We start from the raw sequence: 27501 nt of genomic DNA on the forward strand, positions 1-27501 counted from the left end.
TCTCCTCTGTTTCAGAGTGCTTCCCAAAGAAGACAGGCAGAGTACTTGAAGACCTCACTGCTGAGCTATATGGAATTCTGAAAATTACAAAATAGTGATTTTTATCTAATACTCACAGTTTTAATCAAAGAATGTTGCTCTCTGATTCCATAAACTAGCTTCTAACACCACTGAAATGCAAAAACCAAAAATAGAGCAATCCCTCTTCTTCAAAAATTTACCTCAGGGTTTAAGCAGTAAGCTGTCAGTCCCTTCTTAAATCTTGACTAGAATTAAAAAAAAAACCAAACCAGAGTGCAGTGGCTAAAACTGGACAAGAGGACTGGGGAGACAAAATCTGCGTGGCCTAATTGTTTATATAGGGTTAAGTCCTTGAAATACAAGGCAATGCAGATTTGTGTTGTGTTGGAACCAAAATGTTGGATTAGGCATAAATACCATTTTCATAATTATTCTCATAGTAAATGTTAATTTCCTGATGTCATCAATTAGTCTGCTTTAATTGCCACATTTGGTAGTCTTTGTTAGAATCGTTTAGCATTTGCCTTGCAGAAACTGGCATGAAAATAACAGAACAACAAATTACAATCTATTTTTCATAAAGCTCAGAAATGATGACTGACACTTCACAGTGCATTTTCATGAAGACCTAATGCTTAAGATTTTGTGCAGCTCCTTAAACTATTTGAATAAAAGCTAACTTCTGTCTAGTCTCTAAGTGGGACTTGGTTATTCAGGGGACTTGCATAATCACACCACACAGGAAGACCCTCATGGCATCAGAATAGATTTACTGCAAATACTTTCCTTCCATCTAGAATATGTTCCAGTCCTCCACTATTATGTTACACCCTAAAACCTCATTGTGACAATCTTTAATCATAATGGAATCTGTAATAATGATTTTGTGCCAGTTTTCTATGCTGCAGACGTTTTAGCTATTTTCTCTGACTCATGAATATTTTTCTAAAGTATTTCCCATAGTTTAATCAAGGATAGGCAGTAATGGCATGTGATTACGGTGGATAAAATGCTAATGACTATGGGAGAGGTGCACTTTATTTGAGGCACCTGTCATTTTGTAAAATTCGTGCTTCAGCACATAGCTGGTCACGTCACAGAGAATTTTAAAATGCTCATGCTTTCTTAGCAAAGCAAGCTATTGTTCAGTTCCAGTTTCCTATTTAGTTTAGAAACAATAATATTTAGGAAGTTCATCGGTAGCACTAGTAGGTGATTAATTACATTTTATGTAGTAAGATTGCATTTACTACATAGACATGGCTTGATTTTCCTGTGTAAGTCAACAGAAAGAATAATTGATACTTCCCTTAATGTCACATTTCAATAGGGGTACGAGTATTCAAATGACAGCCATCTATTCACTTTTCCTAGTGCTTCATAGTTTTTTCCCCACAACTGTAGTGAGAAGAATTTGAGATAGCATGGAATGGTGTAAATCTGAACTTGCTATCACCACAACTGAAATGATCACAGATAATTACAAAGTGACATAAAATACCTCGGTGACACCACTCAAAATTGTGAAGTAATTATATTTTCTCCATGACTTATATTTTCATTCAGAACGGCAACAATACCTTTCTCAAAGATAGTTCTGCTTCACTTGCTCCTAATTTTCTGTAAGTCCCCAGTGGAATTTTACACAGAGTGGAATTTTACATGACTTCTGCTCATGACAGTACTTGTATGGGAAGCTTGTTACAAAACTAGCATGTTAAATTGCACAGTATGTTGCTTTATGTTATCTTCCTGGAAATAGATGATGAAAAGATGACAGTTCTGTAAGCCATCTCCTCTTTTGCTGGCACCGCTGATGGCATTTAAAATGCAAAGAAAATTCTTTAGGCAAACAAGGAAATACGCTACCTGCAGTCCCAGCATCCCACTCACCTGCCTTGAAACAGCCAAAACAGAAGAGCTGTGGGTTTTAATTCACGATGGAGTATCAGGAAACCTTGCATGCAGAGAAGTAAGTGTCTGCTGCAAATAATTCAGTAATCTGAGTAAAGATTCATTTTATATATATTTGTTCAATTTGGTTTTTTCCCACTAGTACTTTATTTATTGAAGGCTTCTGCTACAATGGACATAAAAGGTACATGTTACTCTCCATCTTCCTTTCAAGAAGGTGCTGCTATTTAAAGATGCCAACTCAAGAAATTCTCCCAGACGTAGGACAAAACTCATAAACTGCACTGACTTAAATAATAAATGGAAAAGAGAAAAGCACGCCTTTCTAAAAGAATTTTTTCTTAACTATCCTATGCACTAAACAAGAGTTCCAGTTCATACGTATTTGACTTCCTTTACTTTATTCATTGTATTGTAAAGAGTTTCTTCACCTACATGTGCAAAAAAATAACGGTTCTATTTCTAGGTGAGGATTTCTGTGTTTTTATTAGATACCAACATTATACATTCCAACGTATCCAGGTATTGATAATATGTAACAACAATTTCTTCAGTCAAAGGCATCATAAAATTTTATTATGTCAATAGAACATGTTTAAGAAAGCCTGAATTTTTTAGATCACTTCAAGACAGACTAAAACCTACTGAACTCTAATATTTGCTCCACACTTGTTAACAAGAGAACAGATATTCAGCAAGTCTCAAAAAGACATGTACACTCTCAATGCTGAGCAGAGAGAAAAAATTGACTTTCTATTTACTGAAACTACGAATATATGACTTTTAAAGGTTTATTTTTAATATATATACAGTTTTGTCATAGTTGGAAAGCAGTCTATTCTTTTTTAAAAAGTTAGACTGTAGAAAAGTATGATAGGATTAAGTTAAATCAGAATTTTAAGTATTGTTGACAGCTTGCAAATCATTTAGACGCAGACATTTCTATTTGTATTCTTGCTAGCTTCAGAAACTGCTCAAGGTAAAGCTCAAGCCAATAAATGGTAAATCACATAGTATTCCATGCTGTTTAACTATTGTTAAGATAAACAGTGACATATGCCAGGATCCTTTTATATGCTTCTGACATTTTCTTGGCCTTGCTGTTTCTAGGCTTACACTGCTGTTAACAAATATTTGCACCAGAGTTCTGCAGAACAGAATCTCACTGATTTCTCTCAGTGGTGTACAGATGCAAACCAAAAAGATACCACATGCCATGAAAACCTTCCAGCTGAGTAAAGACAGCAGGTGTGTAATAAAGGAGTACCAGGAATTGAAATGGTCAGTCTGAGAGTCAGTGGTTTTGGCATTGCAGCAGCCCAGAGGCTTTCAAAATTATTCTAGTCAATATAGAAAGGACTTTCACATTGGTGTTATAAGGAGACCAGTGAGGAAGCTCTACTGATATTTACGATGAGCTCCTGGTAGGACTAGTGTGCAAGGCACCATAGAAAAAAGAATTAATTGCTTGTTAAACATCTAGGTATAAGTGGCTAGGAGCTGGCCTATCAGTACAGCATGGGATAAGAAAAGGAGGCAAAGACACCTCTTCCAGATCTCTGAAAGTGAGGAAAAGTTGCTTTTGTTTGAAGAGACAGGCAGTGGGAGGAAGTGATTAAGTAAGAAGTTGAAACAGCAGCCTCTGTGCCATCATTCCTCTCTAATAACAATTTCACTGTCTCATTTCAAGGGAAAATACAGTAAAGCATACAAGGCCGTTTTGTGTGCTCTAGAAGTATATTACAGAAATACTTACACTATTAATTCCATTTCCTGCTGGAAAACATTGGGATGATTCACATCTTTCAGGACTGTGTTTTGTTTACTAGCTTGTACTTCCTGATTACATGTAACAGGCTTGTAATTTAGTGTGTAGACACTATTTAGGCCTCCAATTGCTTAAGTATTTTCTCATGTATGGACGCATCATTAATCATGTATCTTAGATTTTGTACTTTTAGGGCCAGAAGCCAGACAACAGCCAGAGATGTAGGCATATTTTGCAGTCGCATGCTTATTATTTATTGACTAACACATCTTTTATTATCACCAAGAAACTTTAGATATCCTTATTCACTGCTTATGGAGACCAAATTCTCTCTGACTACACTGTAAAAAATGAGTATGAACAAATAACAGACTGAATATTTATTTTATGTCTTAATCAGAATTAAAGGGATAATAGCTTGAGGCTATTTTTTTTAGGTTAATAAAATGTGGAAACTAAGCTATGTAAGATAACTGACTCACAGTAATAGTCACATTAAGTCTTAGCGAAAATAAAAACTTATAGTGGGGTTTATTCTTACTGTAATAGTCTGAACTTGACTACAGCTCTTCACCTCTAGAGTGGATCCTTTCAGGCTTTGATTTCATTTGTTTTCCAAATTCAGGATATTTCACCCTTATTTCCCTGTCCCACAGGACAGTTAAGTGTCACAAATCTTCAGGAAGAAGAATTCGATTAATGCCTGGCTCTGAGCCTGGTGTGAGGAAAGGGGCTTTGGCTTCTTTGATCATGGGGTGGCTCACGCACCCCCAGGCTTTGTTGCTAAGGATGGGACATGTGTGTCTCCTAGGGGGACTAAAGCCCTTGCTAAAAACCTAGCTAAGCTCATAAATCGAGCTTTAAACTAGATGTGAAGGGGGAGGGGGGTTGAGACCAGGCTAGATAGGAACGAGCCTGGACATGGGGCAATGGTGATTGGGAGAGGGTTTGCTGGTGAGGACCACCAGTACATCACCACACAAAAAGTGGGGGAGAACACACCTGGGGGTGCTAAGGGAGATATGGGCACTCTGGTGCTAGCTACTCCAGTTACCAAGCAATTGGGAATGAACTCTGTTCCCTCTAAGAGGGCTGAAGGCTCGGCAGCTCAGCTGAAGTGCATTTACACCAATGCATGCAGCATGGGGAATAAGAAGGAAGAGCTGGAAGCTGTCGTAGGGCAACGAGCCTATGATGTCGTTGCCATCACAGAAACATGGTGGGACCACTCATATAACTGGAGTACAGCTATGGTGGGGTACAAACTCTTCAGGCGAGATAGGAAGGGTAGGAGAGGAGGCGGGGTAGTGCTCTTTGTAAGGGAGGACTTGGACGCCATTGAGATGGATTGTGGCGATGAGGAGATTGAGTGCCTGTGGGTTAAAATCAGAGGAGCCCACAAGAAGGTAGATTTTGTGATGGGAGTCTGTTACAGACCACCCAGCCAAGGAGAAGCAGCTGATGAGCTCTTCTATAAACAGGGGTTAATCTCTAGAACAATGCCTCTCATTCCTGTGGGAGACTTCAATCTTCCTGATATCTGCTGGAAGTACAATAGAGCAGAAAGGAAGCAGTCTAGGAGGTTCCTGGAGTGCGTGGAAGACAACTTCCTTGCACAGCTGGTGAATGAACCAACAAAGGAGGGTGCCCTCCTGGACCTGCTGTTTATGAACAGAGAAGGCCTTGTGAGGGATGTGGCAGTAGGTGGATGCCTAGGACTAAGTGATCATGAGATGATAGGGTTTTCTGTTCTAGGTGAAGTGAAGAGGGTGGTTAGCAGGACAGTAGCATTAAATTTCCAGAGGGAAGACTTTGAACTCTTCAGAAGGCTGGTTGGCGAAGTCTCATGGGAGACAGTACTTAAGGGCAAGGGAGCCCATGAGGGCTGGGAGCTCTTCAAAAAGGAAATCCTAGCAGCTCAGGAGAAAGCCTTCCCCATGTTCCGGAAAAAAAGCCAGCAGGGTTAAAAAACAGCTTGGTTGAACAGAGAGATCTTGAGTGATATCAAGAAGAAGAGAAACGTTTATGGGCTCTGGAACAGGGGACAGGCCTCTTGGGTGGAATACAGGAGGGAAGTGAGATTGTGTAGAGAAAAAATCAGAAGGGCTAAGGCTCAACTAGAAATCAGATTGGCAAAGTCTGTGAAAGATAACAAAAAATCCTTCTATAAATATATAAATAATAAAAGGAGGACTAGGGAGACCATACAGTCCCTATTGGACGCAGAAGGAACAACAGTGACAGGGGATGAGGAAAAGGCTGAGCTACTTAATGCCTTCTTTGCTTCAGTCTTTAATTGTAAAGAAAGTCGTTCCATCTGTGTACAAACCCAGGAGCTAGAGGAGCAAAATGAGAGTCCCGTGATCCTAGAGGAGGTGGTCAGAGCCTTGCTAGCCCGACTAGACAGCCACAAGTCTATGGGGCCGGATGGGATTCATCCGAGGGTATTGAAGGAGCTGGCGGATGTGCTGGCCAAACCCCTTTCCATCATCTTCCAACAGTCCTGGAAGACTGGGGAAGTCCCACTGGACTGGAGGCTGGCTGATGTTGTGCCCATCTACAAGAAGGGTCGCAGGGAGGACCCAGAAAATTACAGGCCTGTCATTCTGACCTCAGTGCCAGGGAAAGTCATGGAGCAGGTGATCCTGAGTGCTATCATGAAACACATGCAAGAGAACCGGGTGATCAGGCCCAGTCAACACGGGTTCACAAAAGGCAGGTCTTGCCAAACTAACCTGATCGCCTTCTATGACAAAGTGACTCGGCTGCTGGATGAGGGAAAGGCTGTGGATGTGGTCTTCCTGGACTTCAGTAAAGCCTTTGACACAGTTTCTCACAGCATTCTGCTTCGGAAACTGTCAGCCTCTGGGCTGGACAGGCGCACACTCTCCTGGGTGGAAAACTGGTTGGATGGCCGGACCCAGAGAGTGGTGGGAAATGGTGTGAAATCCAGCTGGAGGCCAGGGACAAGTGGTGTCCCCAGGGCTCAGTGCTGGGTCCAGCCCTGTTCAATGTCTTTATCAATGACCTGGATGAAGGCATTGAGTGCACCCTTAGCAAGTTTGCGGACGACACTAAGCTGGGTGGAAGTGTGGATCTGCTGGAGGGTAGGGAGGCTCTGCAAAGGGATCTGAACAGGCTGGACCACTGGGCAGAGTCCAATGGCATGAGGTTTAACAAGGCCAAATGCCAGGTCCTGGACTTGGGGCACAACAACCCTGTGCAGTGCTACAGACTAGGAGAAGTCTGTCTAGAAAGCTGCCTGGAGGAGAGGGACCTGGGGGTGTTGGTTGACAGCGACTGAACATGAGCCAGCAGTGTGCCCAGGTGGCCAAGAAGGCCAATGGCATCTTGGCTTGGATCAGAAACGGTGTGACCAGCAGGTCCAGGGAGGTTATTCTCCCTCTGTACTCGGCACTGGTGAGGCCGCTCCTCGAATCCTGTGTTCAGTTCTGGGCCCCTCACCACAAGAAGGATGTTGAGGCTCTGGAGCGAGTCCAGAGAAGAGCAACGAAGCTGGCGAGGGGGCTGGAGAGCAGGTCTTACGAGGAGCGGCTGAGAGAGCTTGGGTTGTTTAGCCTGGAGAAGACGAGGCTGAGGGGAGACCTCATTGCTCTCTATAACTACCTGAAAGGAGGTTGTGGAGAGGAGGGTCCTGGCCTCTTCTACCAAGTGACAGGGGACAGGACAAGAGGGAATGGCCTCAAGCTCCGCCAGGGGAGATTTAGGCTGGACATTAGGAAAAAATTTTTCACGGAAAGGGTCATTGGGCACTGGAACAGGCTGCCCAGGGAGGTGGTTGATTCACCTTCCCTGGAGGTGTTTAAGGCACAGGTGGACGAGGTGCTGAGGGGCATGGTCTAGTGTTTGATGGGAATGGTTGGACTCAATGATCCAGTGGGTCTCTTCCAACCTGGTTATTCTATGATTCTATGATTCTATGAAATTCTAGCCAAAGTCAAAGCAGAAATGTGTCTGATCTTAGAAAAGTTGCTGTCCAAAGGTGAGAACTAAAAAAAAACACCAGACTTTTCTTTAATTGCACTACATTTACAGAAGATACACTTAACAGTTTAATTCACCCACTGTCTCGCTTATCACAGCAAATGATTGACTTCTCATACTACAAACTGAAAGGTGTGGACTGGAAGGGAAACTAGGATAATACTGTTAACATTCCAAATTTCAAATAAAAGTATTCCATGCCTTTAAATGAGTTGAAAGGGAGGATCTCACTCATGAGGCTAATTACCAATTCTTGCTACAGTCTCAGAAGCAACCACCTTCATAACAAATTAATTAAAATGTTTGTTTTACTCGGCATTGGCAATATCAGTGATGGCTTTTAAAGCCTGCAATATTGGTCTTGACATTGGCTGACTCTCCAGAGATGTGCAGATGACAGAAATTTGAAGAGCCTCAGGGCTTTATTCTCTTCCTTCTTTTCTAAGGCAGATCAGGATTAAATTCCTTAAATCAATGGTGTTACAGATCAGTATAGAACTGTTTTAAGTAGGACAAAGAACAGGCACTACACCTCTTTCAGAATGCACTGGCAGAATTTTAGAAGAATCCAGGCAACACAGGTAAGAAGCAAAGCTGAATGTCACCTACTTGCAACACACGTCTCCCAAGTGTTCATCACAGGAATGGGCAGCTCTTGTACTATAATCCGCAGTAAACTTCCACAAAATGTGTTGCCTACAATCATTGCCATATTTCCTATGTATAGCTTATGAGTTGCGTAAAGACAACAATCCTACGGTTCAAGTGGCAGTGTGGGTTTTGCACATACAGCAAATACAAAACGAAGTCTATCCCATAGATGCTTCTGACCTACTGGCACTACTAGAATTAGTCCTATTCACTTGGTCTCCAAAAACACACTGGGTCTTACTGTCACCTTCCCAGGATCTTTTTTGTGGGAGGCTCTTAGAAAGCACAGATAATCTGAGGATTTATTTTAAATGCAAGCACTTCCAGAAGGACAAAAGGTATCTGAGAAGCATTTTATGGCATGAAAATATGAATAGAGAAGAAACACACAGTGACAAAACACCTGGTCTGGTGCTGGAGGAAAAACAGAGGTCACAGGCAAGGAAAGAACAGATAATTTTCCTTGCAGATTTACAAGCCTTAAGAGAGTACAAGAGCAGTGGTGAAATTGGCGCTGGTTCACATCACACACTTAGTCCACATTACATCATCTACTGACAGCACAGGAGGGCGAAGTTTCTGCATCTCTTCCACAGTGACATTTTCCATAAATTCTAGAGAAAGTTTCTGAATTTTTACTTATAGAGACATTGCATCTAAAAGGGATTTGGTGGGCATATATAATTGTTTCCTTCATTCCCTGTGGAATGCACAGCTGGGTCTCACAGTACTGGATGTCTGAAGTACATACCTGCCTGCAGACCCGTCCTCTCACTAGCTGACATCGAATACATGTTACATCATGCACAAACAAATTTATAGACCTAGCAATATCTGAATGAACAGACAGAAATCTGACACTCGAAAGTGACTCTTCGCTCCTTGAATTCACGAGCTAGAAATGCATTTCCAACTTCTGAGGAATGTTACTTTTTTCTTTGCTAGGCCAGATTTGTTGGCCATGTGTGTCTCCTTGCTAGAATAAGGGGATAACAGAAGATATATTTAATGTAGAAGCCACTGCAGCCATCAGACAGGAGTATAATAATTATAGAGTGTACACTGAGAACTTACAACAGACGGTACAACCACAAAGAAACTGTATGCACTTTGGATTTGAAGTCCTGCTGCAGGGTGGATGGAAGCTCCTAAGTCACCACCTGTCATGAGAAGAGCACCACCTGAGATAAATTTAGATACGCTATGCCAAGTCCAGCATTTTCCTTTCTTTTGGGGAGATGCATTAGGTAGAATCACGGTAAGTCACATAAAAGCCAATAGCAACGTTGACCAGGTTTGGAAAATGACTTAAAACCAGCTACCAACTCAAAACAAGTGCAGTATTTTCTTTTTTTCCCATAAGATACGTTTGAGCTCCCATGCAGGCTGGAGTATCCCCCTTTCCCCAGCCCAGCTGCTTGACTACCTCTCCTGACTGGAAGGTGGGAGCAGCAGGCAGCTCAGCTCCGCTGCCCCTGGCTGGACACGAGGTGCGGGGGGGGCGGTCACAAATAACCCCACGTTTCGGTGAATGACTCCGTGCTCCCACGGCTCCCGCCCGGCTCTCAGAAAGGAAACTGGGGTGGGCACCCAGCCTTGCCTCCTGGGGCCCCGGCATCCCGGGTCCCCCGCACCCCGGGTCTCCTGTATTCCGGGTCCGCCGCATCCTGGGTCTCCTGCACCCCGGGTCTCCAGGATCTTGGGTCTCCCGCATTCTCCTCATCCCGTGTCCCCCGCATCCCGGGTCTCCCGGATCTCAGGTCTCTCCGCATCCCGGGTCTCCCGCATCCCGGGTCTCCCAGATCCCGGGTCTCCCGCATCCCGGGTACCCTGCTGGGCGCTCCCGGTCCCCGCCCCGCCCGTGGCTCCTCCCCCGCAGCCCCCACCCCGCCGGGGCGGACCCGGGCGCTACAAACGCGCTGCTCCGGTGGGGCTGGCGGCAGTAAGCGGCGCTGGGGGACGGGGTTCCCGGTGGCTTCGCTGAGCTGGGAGAGGAGGGAGGGGTGGGAAACTTCTCCGGCTGGTCGGGAGGCAGGGAAAGAGCCGCGTCCCGGTCCCGCGGCTCCGCCCGCCTCTTCTCCCGTCCCGCTTGGTGCTCCGGCTCCCCCCCAGCCGCGCCCCGTGGGAAGCGGTGGGAGATGGGGGGGTCGCTCCCATCGAGACGGGGCGGCAGCCGGGAGGCTTGAGAGTGAAACTTTGCCGCGGCGGGGGCTGCTGGGGGCGAGCTGCGCTGAGAACCGGGGAAAGTTGGTTTTCGATTTTTTTTTCGTTTTGGTGTTTTGTTTTTTTTTTTCCGCCTCAGGCCGCCCGCAGCACTCCCCCCCCCTCCCTCCCCCGGCTGCGATGTCACCCGCCCGTCGCCTCGGGGCGAGCAGGGGGCGGCCGCCTCCTCCCGCCCGGGCGGCGGCGCCGGGGGGGCGCGCAGCCCCCGGGCGGCGAGCATCCTCCTTCCCCTCCTCCTCCTCCTCCTCCTCCTCCGGCGGGCGGCAGTGACCGCCCCGGCCCCGCGCCCTGTCTGTCGCCGGGAAAGGGCGAGGGCAGCCGCTCAAGCAGCCGCCGCCCCGCGCCGGAGAACCCCGCGTCCCCGGGAGCGGCGGGCGCCTCGCACCTCCCCGCAGGTAAGCGCCGGGGGGTCCCCTCCGCCCGCAGCCGCTCCCCGGGAGCTGGGGGAGCTGGGGTTGGGGGGTGACAGGGAGGTGGGCTTGTCTGTTTTTCCTGCCAGGAATGGACTCGCAGCCTGCGGAGCGGAGCGGGGTGGCGCGCCGGCGGCTGCCACACACCCTCTTTTGTTCGCTCCCGGGTCCGAAAGGACTTTCCGCGCTGCCACCGCGGCTCTGCCCGGCGGCTTCGTGCCCCTCGCCGCTCCCGCCCCCTCTCCGATTCCCCCTTTATTGCCCTAGAAGTTGGGTTTTCCTTAGGCTTTGTTTGAGGGGGGAAAACATGGTGGCGTGCTGGGTATCTGGAAGGGTGAGAGGCGGACGGGGTTTGCCCCCTTCCCTTGCGTGCGAACGCAGCTCGCTGCTCGTAAACCGGGTAGCCACGAGCTTAGGGGCGAGGGAGACTTTGGAACTAGTGCTGCAGGCGGCTTGGGTGCTGGGGAGACGCTCCTCGTATCTTATTAACATAATCATTGTTAGTGCTTGCGTGTGAATTCAATAGGCGCGCAGCTGTTCTGCAGGGCTGGGATTGCAATCGCTGTAGCTCCTTGACACTTCAGACTAATTGTCTTTAACTGCTGCTGGTCTGTTTCATGCGGTGCTTATGGGGGAAAAAAACCCCAAACCCGTGGGTTTTAGTGTTTAAGAAAAAAGTAGCCCTGTAGGGTGGCATCCTGTGCAACACGAGCTCCAAAGGAGCCTGTAGCGATGTTGTGGGCTTGCGCTTCGTGATGCTCTTGGGACACGAGGGCTGTATTGTTCAATAAAATTCTGTCAGCAAAGATTTTTGTCTTCACTGCCTTACTCTGATTCTAGATCAATACACTAGCAACTATTATGTTGTTTTTCTGTAAGTAAGTGGTGCCAGGGGAGGTTTAGCCTGAACATTAGGAAAAAGTTTTTCACAGAAAGGGTCACTGGGCACTGGAACAGGCTGCCCAGGGAGGTGGTTGATTCACCTTCCCTGGAGGTGTTTAAGGCACGGGTGGACGAGGTGCTGAGGGGCATGGTTTAGTGTTTGATAGGAATGGTTGGACTCGATGATCCGGTGGGTCTCTTCCAACCTGGTGACTCTATGATTCTAGTCTCTGCAATGGAAAACAAGGAAGTATCCAGATAGAAAGAAACAGTGTATTTTTCCTTTAGTTGTTTCTGTGCTGCTTTGTAGAAAGTGGGTGGGGGGAAAAAAGCCTATTTAAACCAGAATATTATGTTTTCATTGAATGCAACTTCAGTTACTTGATAATGAAGCCAAAGGGTCTTTAACGTTTGGTACATTTTAATGTACTTCTGATGTTGCCAGCAAGTGTACTTCTAGCAAAATACTTGTTAGAAGGTAATTACAAGACAAGTTTTAGTCATTTGAAACACAAGTTACAATTACATTTTTTGTCCTGAGCACAGAAAAGTGCTCTCATGGAAAAAAAGATATGTGGTAGTTAAGCAGTAATTTGGAAAATAAAATCATTTATAAGTTATATTCTGTAGGCGTAGAAATTTTTTATTTACTGCTGCTTTGTTGGATTGCAACAATGACCCAAACGAAAGTTGGAGTATTGGTGGAAGAGTTCAGCATGCTAGAATTATTTTAGTTCATGTATATAAATGGTTTTGCCCAATACAGCCTTGCTGGAATTGGAACCAAGCTTTGGTTTTTTTGTTTTTGTTTTTTTTTTAATGGAAGCTCTGTAATCAGATTATGAAAGGTGGGCTGTCTGAATTTAATCATGTGAAGTGTGGATTGAGCAAAAGCACTGAAATATATGCTGACTCTCAGGCAGATAAGTAGTTTCAACCTCCATCCCTGTGATCCCAGTGATCACCTGTGCTGTGAGTTCATTGCAAGTAGCAGTAGGTCCAGTAACTGCTCACTGGTGTAACTGCATTGCTGGACCATTCCTAGACCAAGCCCTGTTTCACTGTGTTCTAATTCCATTTCCTTGAATGATGGACGTATAACACCAAATACCTGTGCTACGCATTGGTGCTCACATCAGCCACATCTCACAAGTTGTATGCTCTTGATTGACACATACCTCTCTGGGGGCAAAAGAGGGAAATGAAAAGTGAAAATTGGTTAAAGACTGAAGTACATGTATGGAATGGCAGGAGAAGGCTGCTACTTGTGCCTTGCTCAGTACGTTTTAGGAGGCAAAAATCTGAACACTGAAAATCAGTGAAAACTCCCACTAAAATTACTGAAACCGGATAAAATCATGATATAAAAAAAACGAAGCCTAAAGGTTGCTGTCATTAATTGTTTCCCAATTTTTTTGAATGCTGTCAGTCTTGTCTGTGATGGTGACAGAGAATGTAGTGGAAATAAGAGGAATGTGAAACCCTAGCTAGTGACAATGATGATGCCTGTATTTGATTTCATGCTATTATGCTTTTTAAATAGATCAGTTACTCTAAACTGCACTTGTTTGATATTGTGATATTGAAGCAAAGGGGAAATTTTGAATACTTTTCTAGTGTGTAAGATTAGAGACTAAAAGTAGGATTAATTTGTGAAAATAAAGGCATCTTGTGCCAGTTCAGACACCTAGGATGTTTTGGACCTCTCTGAGGCTGGTAGACTGCTTCCAAGGATAACCCAAGCACTTCTAGAAGGGCAGATGAAGACCAGGCTAGAATATGCTGTTAGATAAGGTTTGTATTACAGTTCTAGATAAAAGCCTTTAAGAGGACTTGACTCTGTTCTCTGAAAACCTTGTTGTTTAGATTTCAGATGCTGCAGTATGTTGGATGTGGTAAGGCATCCCAAATATGACCTTACTATCATGATTTAGGGAGATTAATTCTTGATGCCTATTCAGCAGCAGAATCTTTGTATTACTATGCTGCTAACTGGTGAATCAAAGATACTAATTAATAGTTTAAGAATTAGAAATCTTCCTGGCAAAGCTTGATATGTATCTTAAAACAGAGAGCTGTTTTACACTCTCCAAGCCCCCTAGAAATAAAGAGAAGTTGCAGACAGTGCTTGAGTTAGGGCTTTAGTTTTAGATTTAATGTAAAAATACTGTAAGGAGAAGTTTGTTTTTCTTTATTGGATCCCACATCACCCACACAATCTCTGGGTAATTAGCTTCTTAATAAGTGGACTGTTGATTACATGGAAAGGTGAAATGCTGACAACATCAGTGAATTAAGCTACTGAACATTTGTTTTGCACAGCTGTTATCCTACCCACTAGTTTTAATAGCTGCTGGGTGTCCACCTCTTGTGGAACTACTGAAGCTTCCATCAAACTGTAAAGCAAGAATTCATTATTTCATCATTAACCATTTCCACATAGCAGAATTCAGAACCAGGTGTGTATAAGCAACTGCTTTTCGTACAAGTGAATCTTGCTAGGAGCAGCTCAAGTGGAACTGGTGGCTGAACTTAGTACTGAAGTATTCAGTTTATACTGGTCTCTTAGTGTAAATAAAATGACATTCTGCTTCCAGAACTTTATTGCACTTTATTACCTTTTATCTGCAGCAGCAGAACATGTTTGTATCGTTCAGTATTCTTATTTTGATCTTTTTGTGACAGAAACATTACAAAGAGCACTTGGTGTTTTTTAAAATAATTGAGTGTCCAGAAGAAGACCTGAGAAAAAAGGATCGTTTTTCTCAGTTGTCTCTTCTGTTCTGCGTTTCATGTTGCGGAAGTGGATTGTTCTTTTTTCTCCCTGCTTTAGTGTATAAAAAAGGGTGACAGGGAGGTGCAGGGCCACCTAACCAGAACTGGAAGTCTGTGGAAAATAGTCAGTGAGGTGTAATGATGTAGCTGAGATTTCAGGAAAGGTAGTACTACAACAGACTTGAGGAAAATGAAGCAATGAACTACTGTCTTGTAGATGAAGTCTCTGAAAAGTGTTATGCAGACTGTGAGGTAGTTGTCATTTCACTTGTGTCCATTTATATGTTATTGTTTATATCCCCTTGGAATTTTAGTTACTGTTCTTGTGTTGGAAGCATGACTTCCCCCAATTAAAATAAGTAGAAACAAAGGACATATTTGTCTACATTTGTCATTTAATTCTACCCCATTGAGCTAAATGATGAAACTCTTAGTGAATCAGAGAAACTAGGATTTTATTGCTTCAACAAAATACACTTCAGATACTTATGTTAAGCAAATGTGTAAAAATCACAAGAAATGTAAAATACAGTGTAGAAACTGGCTTAAAGACTAAGAATTAGAGAAGAGGAGAAAAATCTCTTTATGAATTTGTTTTTCTTTCCTGTTTCATGAGGACAATTGAACCAAGCATTCCAGCACTTAGGGTGTTAAAACCCATCAATAAAAAGTGCCAAAATTTGACCCCATTGAAACCACACATTTCCGTAATTCACACTGGATATAAACCAGGAAAGATGTTTTCAATGAAGTGTTGATACAGTTGGGCACTAATAGCCTATGAGTCCTGGCAGCTGGTTAGTGGCACTTAATTCTTTAACTCAGACTAGTAGAGCTTTGTGCTTTGATGCCTGTGACTGTAGCATTAGCTCAGGGGGCGTATGAAGTCAAGGCAAATTTTTAGAGCCTTCCAATGACAGTCATGCTGCTTTCTTCCAATAAGGGAAGGAATTCTGAAAGTAACTTTAATTTTTGTCAATTTAAACCACCATCAAAACAGACTAATTAGGAGACAGTTAAGATCACTTTATTGAATTTGGTGTGACAGTAATATAGTTTGTAATATAATTTGATTTTTTTTCCACATTCTCTGAATGTGTCTGAGTAAATGTCTCTGCTTATCTGTAATCAGTTGAAAAACAAGTTTGGATCTAATTAGTTTTGTCATTTACATTTTGTTGTGTGTTAAATTGAAAAGAAAATATGCCATTGCTTGTGCTGTAGCTTGTCTATCCACCTAGTTGCATGAGTAAAATTGCAGCTCAAAGACTGGTGTTTTCTCTCTCCTCTGTGTAATTCAAAGTAAAAAAGGTGTATCGTGTATTAAAATACAGAAGGAATATATTGAAAGGTATGTTGTAATTAAAAACTGTTCCAGTTACTCAATTGTTGTTTGTTGTTACTGAAAAGCATCTGCTTATGATTTGTTAGGATTCACTGTGTGAGAAACTACAGATAAATTAATAGGTTTTGGAGCTGTTAGGATATTAAACCATTTTCCTGTGTACTGGAAAACTCATAATCAAGAACTACATTGTATTGGTAGTGCTTGTCCTTCTTCATGCAAGTTGTCAGGATTGTCAAGGAAGCATGTTCTATCCTAGCAATCAACTTAATCCCATTACCTATGTTTTTTATATGTTCCTTTCTCTGCATGAGTACATGCACAGACACTGTTTCTCTTGCTCAAATACGAAATTTGACATGTATTGACATTGCAATGAGATAAATGTTTAATGTAGTCCTTCGTGGAATGGGGGTGAGGGATGGAGAGCAGTATTGTGTCTTGGGGCAGCATTTTTCTGTGGCAAACAAGCTTTCTGAAGGAAGTGTTCCTAGGAACGTGCAAGGTGTACACAACTTAGCAGCTTTAGCTTCTCTTTTGTATGATCTTGTGCTAGGCACACTTGGTGTATAAGGTATGAGGCAGCCTGCTGGATCCAGAAAGAGATGCATCATGTAACTACACTATGAGAGGCGAATGTCAGGGTAGGAGTTGTTCCTGGAGGTCAACTGAATAAACCTGATGCAGTGTATGAGACTAGGCAGGTGTGTACTTCTTGCTATAAATTACTGTGTATTTAACAGTTGGCTTGTTTCATCTGGGGTATGACTGTATTTCTGTAAAAAGGAGAAGATAAATGGCAGGTAACAGACAAAAAAGGAAGAAAGCAGGGGAGAAGGGAAGTGGGGAAAAAAGAGCAAATGACAAAATGAAGAAAGGAAAAAATGGAGGTAGAAAAAAGATGAAATGTAGTAAGGTGCACAGCAGCTGATAACTGGGCACTAGAATCAGGTCTTGTTAAAATGTTTTTCCATCTCAGCCCAAGGAATCTTATTACAATGACCCTAATATTACATGGGTTTGAAATAGAAGTGAGATATTAAAAGTTATCTTTGGAGGCCCTTGTCTGCTCTAATTGCATTGAAAAGAATCTGATGTCAGTTTGCCATCACAGTAATAACTTTGGTATTACGGAAACTGGAATTTGGAACATTATATTTAGATAAACAAAATATGTGGAATTGTTGGAACATACTGGGACATTGTACTCCCAAGTGGACAATAATAGATTTACCAAACAAGCAGAAACTTGCACACAAAATAAATCTCCAGCTGAGATGTCTTAATATTTCAATTATTGGCCTGATAGTAATAGTCTGGTACAAAAATGACTAGCTTATATGAATACTAAACATCCAGAGGTTTAACAGACCCTTCTTGGGGAAGTAATGGCTTGGCTATTAATACAGTTTATAGACTCGAGAGCAGTTGAATCACTTTGCATTAATTCAGTGCCAAAGTGCTTTCACCAGACCCTTCTTATGACCCCTACAAAATATCTGCATTGCTCTTTGACAGGAAGAAATTTCTTTTCAATTTGCTTTGCAGAAGCTTATTCTGAATTTATTGCTGTTCTCTTTCTAATTCAGTTTTAGTCCCCTAGGATGTGGTCTCATTAACTGATACCCATGGTGGAATATCTGCAAGGTCCTACATATGTTACTGGAGCATTGTTCAATAAGCTGCATTATATTAGAAAGACGCAAGTCACTGTTTTGCAATCCAAGCTTGCAAACAGTACGCATACCAATGAAATTACACACAGAAATATTTACTGGTTAAGGACAAGCAGTGCCATGTTTTGCAGTACTTTGGTTTGTAATTTTTCGTTGTCCTGTTGGCTGTAGAGTTGAAATGGTAACGGGAAACAGGTTATAGTGAGATTGTGGTAGTTCTTTTATTTAGTTCTTAATGTTGTGGGTTTTTTATTCAGTTAGACTTTTTTTTTTCCCCTTGCTGTAGCATTTGGCTAGATAGCATTGTATACATTATATAATTTATGTAAAAGAGGTAGGGTTATTGCAGAGTCAGAATTAGACTATGAGAGGCTGCCCCCTGATGAGGTCATATAGCTTTTTTGTTCATGTTTTCTGGATAATGGTACCAATATATTCCTGTGCTGCCTTCATAGCATATAAACGCATTATTATTGTGCTTTGTGACATGACTTCATGACATGTGAAGCTCATTGTTTTTTCTACTGTCTCCAAAGAATTTTGAGAATACTTAATCTTTGCTTTTACAACCCGTCTTGTCAGTGTGCATGTTACTAGGTATTTACCCTGTGTTAGAGCAGGCAACATCCAAAGGGAAAAAAGCCTGGAGCAGAAAATGGTCTGCGTGATCCTTAGTTTCTGCAGTCCTTTCTTCCAGATATTAGACCTATTTTCTGAGGAAAACCTGTCTCTATTACAGAGTATTCTAATTGTTACTAGACACAGCTTGATTTTGAAAAAGGTGGGTCATCTATAGTTTTCAGGTTTGAGCTTAAGAGGTAGTTTTCAGCCCAGAATATGGAGTGCTTTGGAAGTAGGAAGTATTGCTTAATACTCCCTGAGAAGACAGTATTAGTATCACCCTCAGGTTAAATACGGTTTTTGTTAAGCCTTGTGACTGAAGAGATGGACTTCAGAACTGAGTTCCAAGCTTTCTTTCCTGCTCTAGCTCTTCTTGCTTTACAGTTGAAGAAGCATCTATTGGGGAAAATGAGGAGGAAAAAGAAAACAAGAATGGTCCTGTACAGAAAGCTATGAAATCAGATACGGGGAGAGACAGGGAGAGGAAGGCTGGTTAAACCAGTCTGGAACAGAGATGGCACTTGGAGGGTTTGCAGATGTTACGAAAATTTTGATTGGAAGATTTTTATGAATAATTTGCTCTGGAATTAGTTGAGGATGTTGCCTTTCAACAGTGAGACTGTGTGTGGGAATACCTATATTCCCAAGAGCATGTGGCTGAAACTATAAGTACTACTTAGGGGCTTGGGGTTTCTTAGTAACCTAAGTCCTGGTGCTTGGAGATCTGGATGATGTTTACTGGGTGGATTCTTCTGTTGCTTTACATTAATAATCTTGTTGATATGTTGTGCCTAACTGCCTGCATTTGATTCAGTTGCACACATCCAGTAGTTCTGTGCTGTACAGAAGACTCGCAAAAACTCTGACACAATTTATTACGCTTTCTTAAAAAATTGTGGGCAAACACAGCTCACTCCTTGACAGCTGCAGGACTGTGACCGTAGTGATGTTGTGAAGGTAAAATGTAGATAGAGAGGAAGATAGTTCAGTAGTATAGCAGCAACCACAGACACTGGTTATTCTACAGGAGCAAGGCTATACATTTGCAAGTAATGGCTTAGACAAGTAGTGGGGAGACTCCTATGTGAATAACTGGAAGTATGAGAAATGGGTGTTACCATGTAGTGTGACTAGAAGTATGTGAAACGTTAATACAACACTGTTCATTTTCTTTCAGTAAATCCACAAAGAATGAGGCCAAGTGTTGGCATTTGCCATGGTTAGAAATTTAAAAGAGTAAAGGTATGGTAGAGGTCACACTGGTGTCTTCAGGAGTGACAGCAGAGAATTTGATGTACAGCACTAAATGGGCCCTAAGAAAGGGGTCTGATCTGCTTTTGTGCCTGCTGTTCTCTGAAGGTTGTGGCTTTTGAACTCTTTGCAGTCACTCAACTTAGAAGCTTCTCTAGCAATACCTGCATAGCACTGCAAAATTGCCCTTAGCATGGTCATATGCACATTTGTACTGCTTATTATCTGCCTTTTGACCATACTTGTGCCTTTTAGACTGTGACGTACTTGATGTGCTATGGATAGTGTGTCCTGGGGCTTCCCAAGATCCAGTCCACTTATGGTGGTTCAAAATATGGAAAGTAGAGGAAGAAGGGATATTTGCAGAGGTAGCTGAGGTGAGCACCACATTCAGGTTTTCAAGATTTTTTTCTGGAAGCAATTTGTTTTCAAAGATTGAGTTTTTGTGTATGTAATCACATAAACCTTGAAGTTAAGGAGCTGGTCAGGTTTCTACAATTCCTGTGCCAAAAATCACGTCTTTGTAAGAAATTATCTTCAAGTGAAAATATCAATGGGACAGAAAATGTCCTACTTTATACATTTCTTACTGTTTTAGATGCAGTGAGATTTTCCTGAAAAACATATAACTTGAGATTTGGTCAAAATAACAGAAATTGTTTAAGAAGCATTTAAAATCACTTTCACATACATCGTGTGTATGTCCATGTGGTTGTGGTTAAACAAGCTCATTGTGTGCAAAAACTAGAGGAGGGCTGTTGCTGAGTATAACTTGCTTTAAACATGTTTTTCAGAAGAACTATCAGTCATGATGATCAAACTGTAAAAACAGAAAATATGAGCCACAGCAGAGATCTGAAAAACAGCCAGGGAAACCATCCTGGATTTCATCAAAACCAAAAGATTATATGACTTCATGTCATGGCTTTGGGAGAATGACAAAACTGAAACTGATGAATTGCTTGTGTTAATCATTTTATATTTGGCTTGTGTTTTAGTTTTCCGGATACTTTATTGTCAAAGTTTTTTATTGCTCGCTCTTAGTATGAGCTTTGTTTGTTTTTACTGAGACAGACTCTGCATATTTATAGCACAGTAACTCTCTCCATTCTGCCTGGATACTTCATGAACAGGGAGCATGAAAAAAGCATGGATATGTAGCCAAGCTAGTATTGCTTTATTTGAAAGTTAGTCTGAATTGATGATGGCTGTTATTGCTCATCTGACAGCAATTTCTGTTTTTCCCAAGAAAACCTGTCTTTTCTGTGTATATGTATGTATATATATAATCTTGGCAGGAGAGTGAGGAGTTTATGGAACTATTTCCCCTCTCTTTGTAAAAAGACTGAAACAACCAGGTAGGGGATTTGTCTCATAAGCAGATTTGTAAGCCCTAGCTAGTTTTGTTGGGTGGTTTGAAGAATAGCAGTAGAAGCACCTTAATGCTGTAGCCCTGCTTTATGATGTGAATCCAAGCCACCCCGGTATTATGTAGATACAGAGCGTGAGAATCTTGTGGATATGATGTTATATGAAAGGTTTGATAACAGCTGATTTACTCTGTTCCTCTCTGAAACAGACATTTAAATCCTTCAGGGCCTTTGTGTTCTTGGAATGCTTTCTTTTCTTTATTTGTGTTGTAGAAGGTCCATCCTCTCCTCCTTTGCTTCATTTCTCCCTTTTGCTTTTTCTTTGATGTCAGAGCAGCAAATATTTCAGGAAACAAGTGTTATTTGGGTTTCTTTATATTTAGGGTGCATGCAGCCAGGAACTGCATGCTGGACCACTGAATGACTTCTGCAAAGTTATTTCTAGAGTCGTATGAATTACACAGGTCAGGGAAGACAAGAACTTGGATTCTTTGCTATCATTACTCTCATTTTACTTCAATATAAATCCTTGTTTTTAATGGAAGTTTTAATATATATCATAAAACTCATCGAAAATTAGACATTAAACTTGAGAATTGGATAATTCATGTCAAAAATTGTCCTTTCCTGCTGTGATCTCAAGTACACTGTGAAAAGATCGAATTATTCTTGTTTGCTTACTGTTGCTCTGGTAATGTGGTGGGATCCTGAGCATGTGAAATCAGAGGCAGAATTCCGATGTATTTCAACATTGTTAGGATTTCATTGAGAATTTTAACTAGTCATGGAGCTAGTGCTGGTTTTTACATGGCCTGAAAATGTCGAAGATATTTTCTGTGAATCTTATTACACAAGCAACCCAAACCAGCTCTCAGGCTGCAGAAGAAGCCATGCCAATCATTTTCAGCTAATAAACTGTCATCCTGGAAACCCCCAAAGCCTTCCTGAATGTTTTCTGCAAGGAAGACTTTCTAGCTTATCTAAGCCATGTTAAGGTGGTATTTTTCTTATTTTAAATTTCCCTAAACGCATGCTTTTACTGGCTGAACTTAAAAATGTTTGTCTTCTAAAATTCTAAATGCGATATCTAACATGCTCAGTAGAATGAACTATGGAAGTAGGAGATATTTTTTCTGTCTGATTTCTTTGATTTTAATAGAATGTTATGAAAGCATATGAGAGGTTAAGTTAATCAAGGTATGGAGCAGATGTTCAGTTTTCTTATTAGTGATATTCAAATACTTAGTGGAAGCGTAATCGGGAAGATGTTTCTTCCAGTCCAGGTTAAGTACCTTTTTAGAGAACTTGCAGAAATGACTTTGCACAGGTATGGAAGACTCTTTGAGGTGATTAAATATCAAAGTTAGATGTTCATTCTGCAAAAAGCTGGTCATTCATGAAAGCCTACATCTTTCGCTTCAAAAATAGTAGTAAAATCTTGGTAAACTTTGTGTCCCAATCTGCTTGAGCAGTAAGCTTGGAGATGTAGGAAGGGTTGTATAAATGTGCTGAGAATTTATTTTGTTCTGGTTCTGCGATCCCATCTGCTGGGAAAGGAAACACTGTAATTTTGTGCCCCATACTTTATCTGACCTACTGCTTCATATGACCTAATGCTTTGAGAGTAAGAGGTCTGTGCCTCTTGGAATACACTCTAAGCTATTAACAGGTCTTCTCCAAAATGCATCTAAGTTCTTTCATCTACTCAGTAGTGTTCATTGACCCAGGGGAAAAAAAACTTCTTAAAGAAGTGACTGAGTGTACATGCTTCTGTTCACATAATGTCACTGAGGACTGAAATGCTGGCCTGAGGTCTTAATTGTCTCTGCTGCAGGTCAGAGTTTCAGCAGCTACTAAGGTGAAGATGAACTTACTGTGAATCTTGGTGTTTGTGATTTATTAGACTTAGTGTCTTATTCTACGAAATGGGGTAAAACCAGCCAGTTGCTTAAGCACTGTAGAAACTGTTGCAGTCTTGTGATGGATGGTTTGTACTGTTAATATTACTGAAACATTGGTATTAAATTTGTAGTCCGTTTCTGAGCTGTTGTAAATGCAGAATTGTTCACCTAAGCCTTATACAACTGTATCTAGAAGTAATGTATTCAAATTGTAATGGTCTTGCCATAGGAACACAGATATAGGAATCTGATGATGAGATTGATGGTTTTACCAGAGGTAGTCTATGACTTTGGAGAGCTTGCCTGATTCTGCCTTCCTGGAAATGCATAGTTACCTTGTTCACATTATTTTCATTTCTTTGGAGAATATGATCATTAGGCAAATGAAGGAAAAGACAATATCTGCAAGATGGAGCTATTTCTATAGGAGGCTTAACACCCATAAATACTCATGAGGTTTTTTTGAGAAAGTTGCACGAAAGGTGTTATGGATATCAAGCCAGTATTATATACCTGTGTTGAAAAGAGATCTCAGTGTTGGTACTTGAGCAGAATCATTAATGGTAGAAGGTGCCTTAATGCACCAAAATGTATTGGAAACTGAAATATTGAAACTGAAAATAAAGTAACAATTAGAACAGAAAACATTTCTAACAGTGGGAAGAATGAATTCTAAAAGCACCTTCTAGGAACTGAGTTGTCTTTCTTAAAATCAAGACTATCTTCCTGAAAGATCTCACTTGAGGAAGAGTTACAGGCTTGATACAGAAACTAGAGGTGAATTTCCTTGGTTATATATGCAAAATGCAGATGAGTGATCTCTTCTGGCTTAAAATAATCCATGCATATATGTATGTATTTTGGTGAACAGTTATGTTTGTGGCTAAATAGTGCTTTTCTATAGAGGGATTTAAATTCCATCAGTTATTATTTTGAAATGTATTATGTAAGCATAATGGCCTAGATGTTTATTTCAGGCAACTCTCTCCAGCTATATTGATAAATAGATGTTGGAGAGATTGGCAGTGGTTCTTCAGCACAGCTCCTCTGATAAAGTTTAGATTGCACATGCTCAGTGTAGTGAACGGAACAAGCATGCCTACGTAGGAGTAAAAGTCTGCAGACACACTGTGCCTTTAATGCATTAGTTGTGTGTGGCGGAAGTAGGGTTGATATTGGTAAGCCTGGCTAACAAAATTCTGTACCTTGTGGTGATGAATGAGCTAATATGAACACTAGACACAAGTAACTATTCACATGTGTGGTCCAGATAAGCTGATCTAGATGTCTCCACATAGGACTGAATAATTTACCCTTTGAGTTCAGGAACAGTTGTTGTACTACAAATTGTAATGAGCAAGGTTCAATGTATAATACTGAATACAAGCCATTTGTTAATATTTTTGGAGGCTCGAACAAAGGCTTGAATTGTGTCTTGAATGGCACAGAATTAGATTATTTCAGCACTTTCTGAACTGTTTCCAAGTTGAAAAATCATTTCTTTTGTCTTCCTTTGAAGCCTATTGGAAAATTAACATAAATTGCGTACCTGAACTAACTTTGGAGTTAACAGTGGAGATCTCTTCCAGCCTAAATTTTTCCATGGTTCTGTGATTCAAAGATAAGTGGTTTTGATTTCTATGTGTGTAAGAATGAATTTGCAGGCTTTAGGGCTGTGTAGCTGGGCGATATATAGTTGAAGCTACTCTAGGTGTGTAGCAGTCTGTAAACACCCTTACTGGCTGTCAAGATGAGTTTGTCTGTATCACACTTCTGTGAAGGTTATGACTTTTGTGAAATTCTCTACCTGAATTCCTTGTTCATTAGCTCAGCTGTTCATCAGGAAAGTCAGAGCCTCGGTTCTGGGAACTGAAGGAACTGTAGCCCAAAGGTGGGCACTTCTGTTGCGTCTTAAAACCTCTTGTTAGTGGAATGTGATTTTTTTTCATGCCCAATGTTACCTGATGTCCTGGTTTCAGCTGGGATAGAGTTAGTTTTGTCCCTTTTAGCTAGTACACTACTGTTTTGAATTTAGTATGAGAATAATGTTAATAACATACTGATGTTTTTAGTTGTTGCTAAGCACTGTCAAGGACTTTTCAGCTTCCCATCCTCGCCTGGCAAGCAGATGCGCAAGAAGCTGGGATGAAACATAGCTGGGACAGCTGAACCAAACTGACCAAAGGGATGTGCCATACTGTATGACATCATGCTCAGTATACAATTGTGGAGGGAGCTGGCTGGGTGTGGAATCACTGCTTGGGGATGGGGTAGGCAGCAATCGCTGGGTGATGATCAGTTGCATTGTGCATCACTTGTTTTGTATATTCTGTTAACATCATCGTTCTTCTCTCTTCTATTGCTGTTATATTAATCTATCTATATCTAAACCCATGAGTTCTGTCTTTCTGATTCTCTTCCCCTATCCCATCAGAGGGAAGCAGTGAGTGCCATCTGAGGTTAAATCACAATAGCTAATATCACAGGAAGTCAATCAGGGCTAACTTTCCAATAGGTTTTTGAAAGATGGAACATCATGTGTATTAATTCCATACTTTGGCTTGAATTCTGATTATGAGGAGCCATCTGCCAGTAGGAGGCAGTAGCTGCTTGTCTTGCTTAGAAAACCACACTGATCAGCAGGGGCTATTGTATGACTAACTGCCAAACTAGCTTTTAATAAAATAAATCTGTGATTAAATATTTAAGAGCATATTTTATCAGCACAGTATCAAGTTGCAGATTTTGAGTGATGAGATCCTGTTTTTTGATGAAATTTTGAGTGTAAGTCCAGCTGTTAGGCAGGGAGAAACCCTGTCTGCTGTAGGGCTATATGGGAAGTTTGCCCTGGAGGGAAGGATGGCACATGCAGGTCAGTCAGCAAGGAGGCTCTTTCCTTCCCTGGGGAAACCTATGTTCCTGTGCCTGGAAGGGCACCCAAAGGAAAAAAAGTCATTGTGAGACTGCTTTTTCTCCTGCCCGCACTTCTTACAGGCAGCTTCTGCTGGCTGAGTCACGATTAGCTTCATGTCCTGGTAAGACCCCAGTGTGAGATTTGGAGATTCTGTCCGAGGCACCAATGAGGATGGATTTTTTTTTTTTTTTGAAAAATGGTCCTATGACATTTTTGTTTGGTTCTTGGTGAGAAATTGGACTGTTCTTGTTGGTAGATGTGGGAGAAGGAAGGTTAGATATGCAGTTTTTTCCCCAACAGAAACAAATTAGATGACCACGTGGTCTGGATAACTTTGAAATGTTATTTTTAAACATACTTAATCCCTGTAATATTAATGAACATACTATCTCAAATAAATACTCGGTTTAAGGAGAAATACGTATTTTCAAATGCAAAATAAAATAAGAAAGGGTCATTGGGCACTGGAACAGGCTACCCAGGGAGGTGGTTGATTCACCTTCCCTGAAGGGTGTTTAAGGCATGGGTGGATGAGGTGCTAAGGGGCATGGTTTGGTGTTTGATAGGAATGGTTGGACTTGATGATCTGGTGGGTCTCTTCCAACCTGGTTATTCTATGATTCTATGACTATTTTAAGAAAGAATGTAACAAGTACAAGCCATAATGTTTGAAGAAATTGGTTTGGCAAGTTTATGGGATAATTAACCAGTTGAAAAATTTTGCAGCTAATACCTGCTGATAGCACTATGAAGAATGACTGTATTGCTTGTGTGTTTGCAAGGTTAGACCAAGGTGTGGGTAATATCTGTCACTTCATCCATGTCTCAAAGCAACACATGGTGTGGTGGTTACAAAGAATTGTTGAGAGTTTGTCTGTTGATTTCAGTGGCACCAGAATTTCATATGCACGATTAAGTAGCATAAATGATTTGCTCATTCCAAAATTCTCATTTACTACCCAAAACTCTCTGGGACTTCACTAAAGGTTTTGTATTTGCCAAGACTCTAGAGTGGGACCCAGAGTCTGATTTTCATGATTTAACATGAGCAAACTTTATTATTGCTTGGATTCATAACTCAATATGATAGAACGGTTCTTTTTCTGGCATATCTCTTTTTGGAAGAAAAATCCTTTATGTAAGGAGGGTTGGCAGATTATTATCTGAAACATTCAGAGTTATCCCTGTTCTCATTTAGGTGTGTTAATAAAGGAGAACTTAGGTGTTAGTCTGCAAAATCTGTGTTGTATAAAGAAAGGTTTTGTGATTTTTTTTTCTTTTTCCTTCTTCTTTAAATTATACTTTACAGTTTTGGGCAGGCAGTCATTATTCTTTTCTTGCATATGTATCCTGTTCTTCTGTGTTACTGTGGAGTCTGAATGAAAATTGATATGACAGAACATATGTCTCAGTATAATACTATACTGTATAATATATTGTACAGTATATTATACTGTAGAATTTAAATTTATATAAGAAGTTGAAGTTTTTTTAAACAACCAGTTAAAAACACGAATATCACTGTTTCTATATGTTTTCCCCCAACCCCATTTAGAAATCAAGCAACAAGTTTTTGGTGAATTTTTTGCAAAGATATTGGATGCAGGACTGCACTGGTCCTTAAGCTATTCTGACAAAACTAGAAACAAAAACTTACAGAGAAAATAACCAGGCAATTGGTTAACTTGGCCGCATTTTAAATAGATTTTGTAAATGAAACTATCCGTTACAACGTTACAAAATATAAAGGATCATGGAAAACCAGACAGGAAGG

General features: G+C 41.3%; 1 protein-coding gene across 1 annotated transcript in view; it reads left to right on the forward strand.

Annotated features, from left to right (window-relative positions):
- The first annotated feature begins 10737 nt into the window (after positions 1–10737).
- TMEM200A (transmembrane protein 200A) overlaps positions 10738–27501 on the forward strand; it is a 53851-nt gene continuing 37087 nt past the window's right edge. Inside the window, exon 1 of the mRNA XM_069851854.1 lies at positions 10738–10977. The gene's annotated coding sequence lies outside the window, so the exon portion shown is untranslated. The remainder of the gene's footprint in view (positions 10978–27501) is intronic.

This window comes from Phaenicophaeus curvirostris, chromosome 2 (assembly GCF_032191515.1).
Source record: "Phaenicophaeus curvirostris isolate KB17595 chromosome 2, BPBGC_Pcur_1.0, whole genome shotgun sequence".
NCBI classification, from domain to species: domain Eukaryota; kingdom Metazoa; phylum Chordata; class Aves; order Cuculiformes; family Cuculidae; genus Phaenicophaeus; species Phaenicophaeus curvirostris.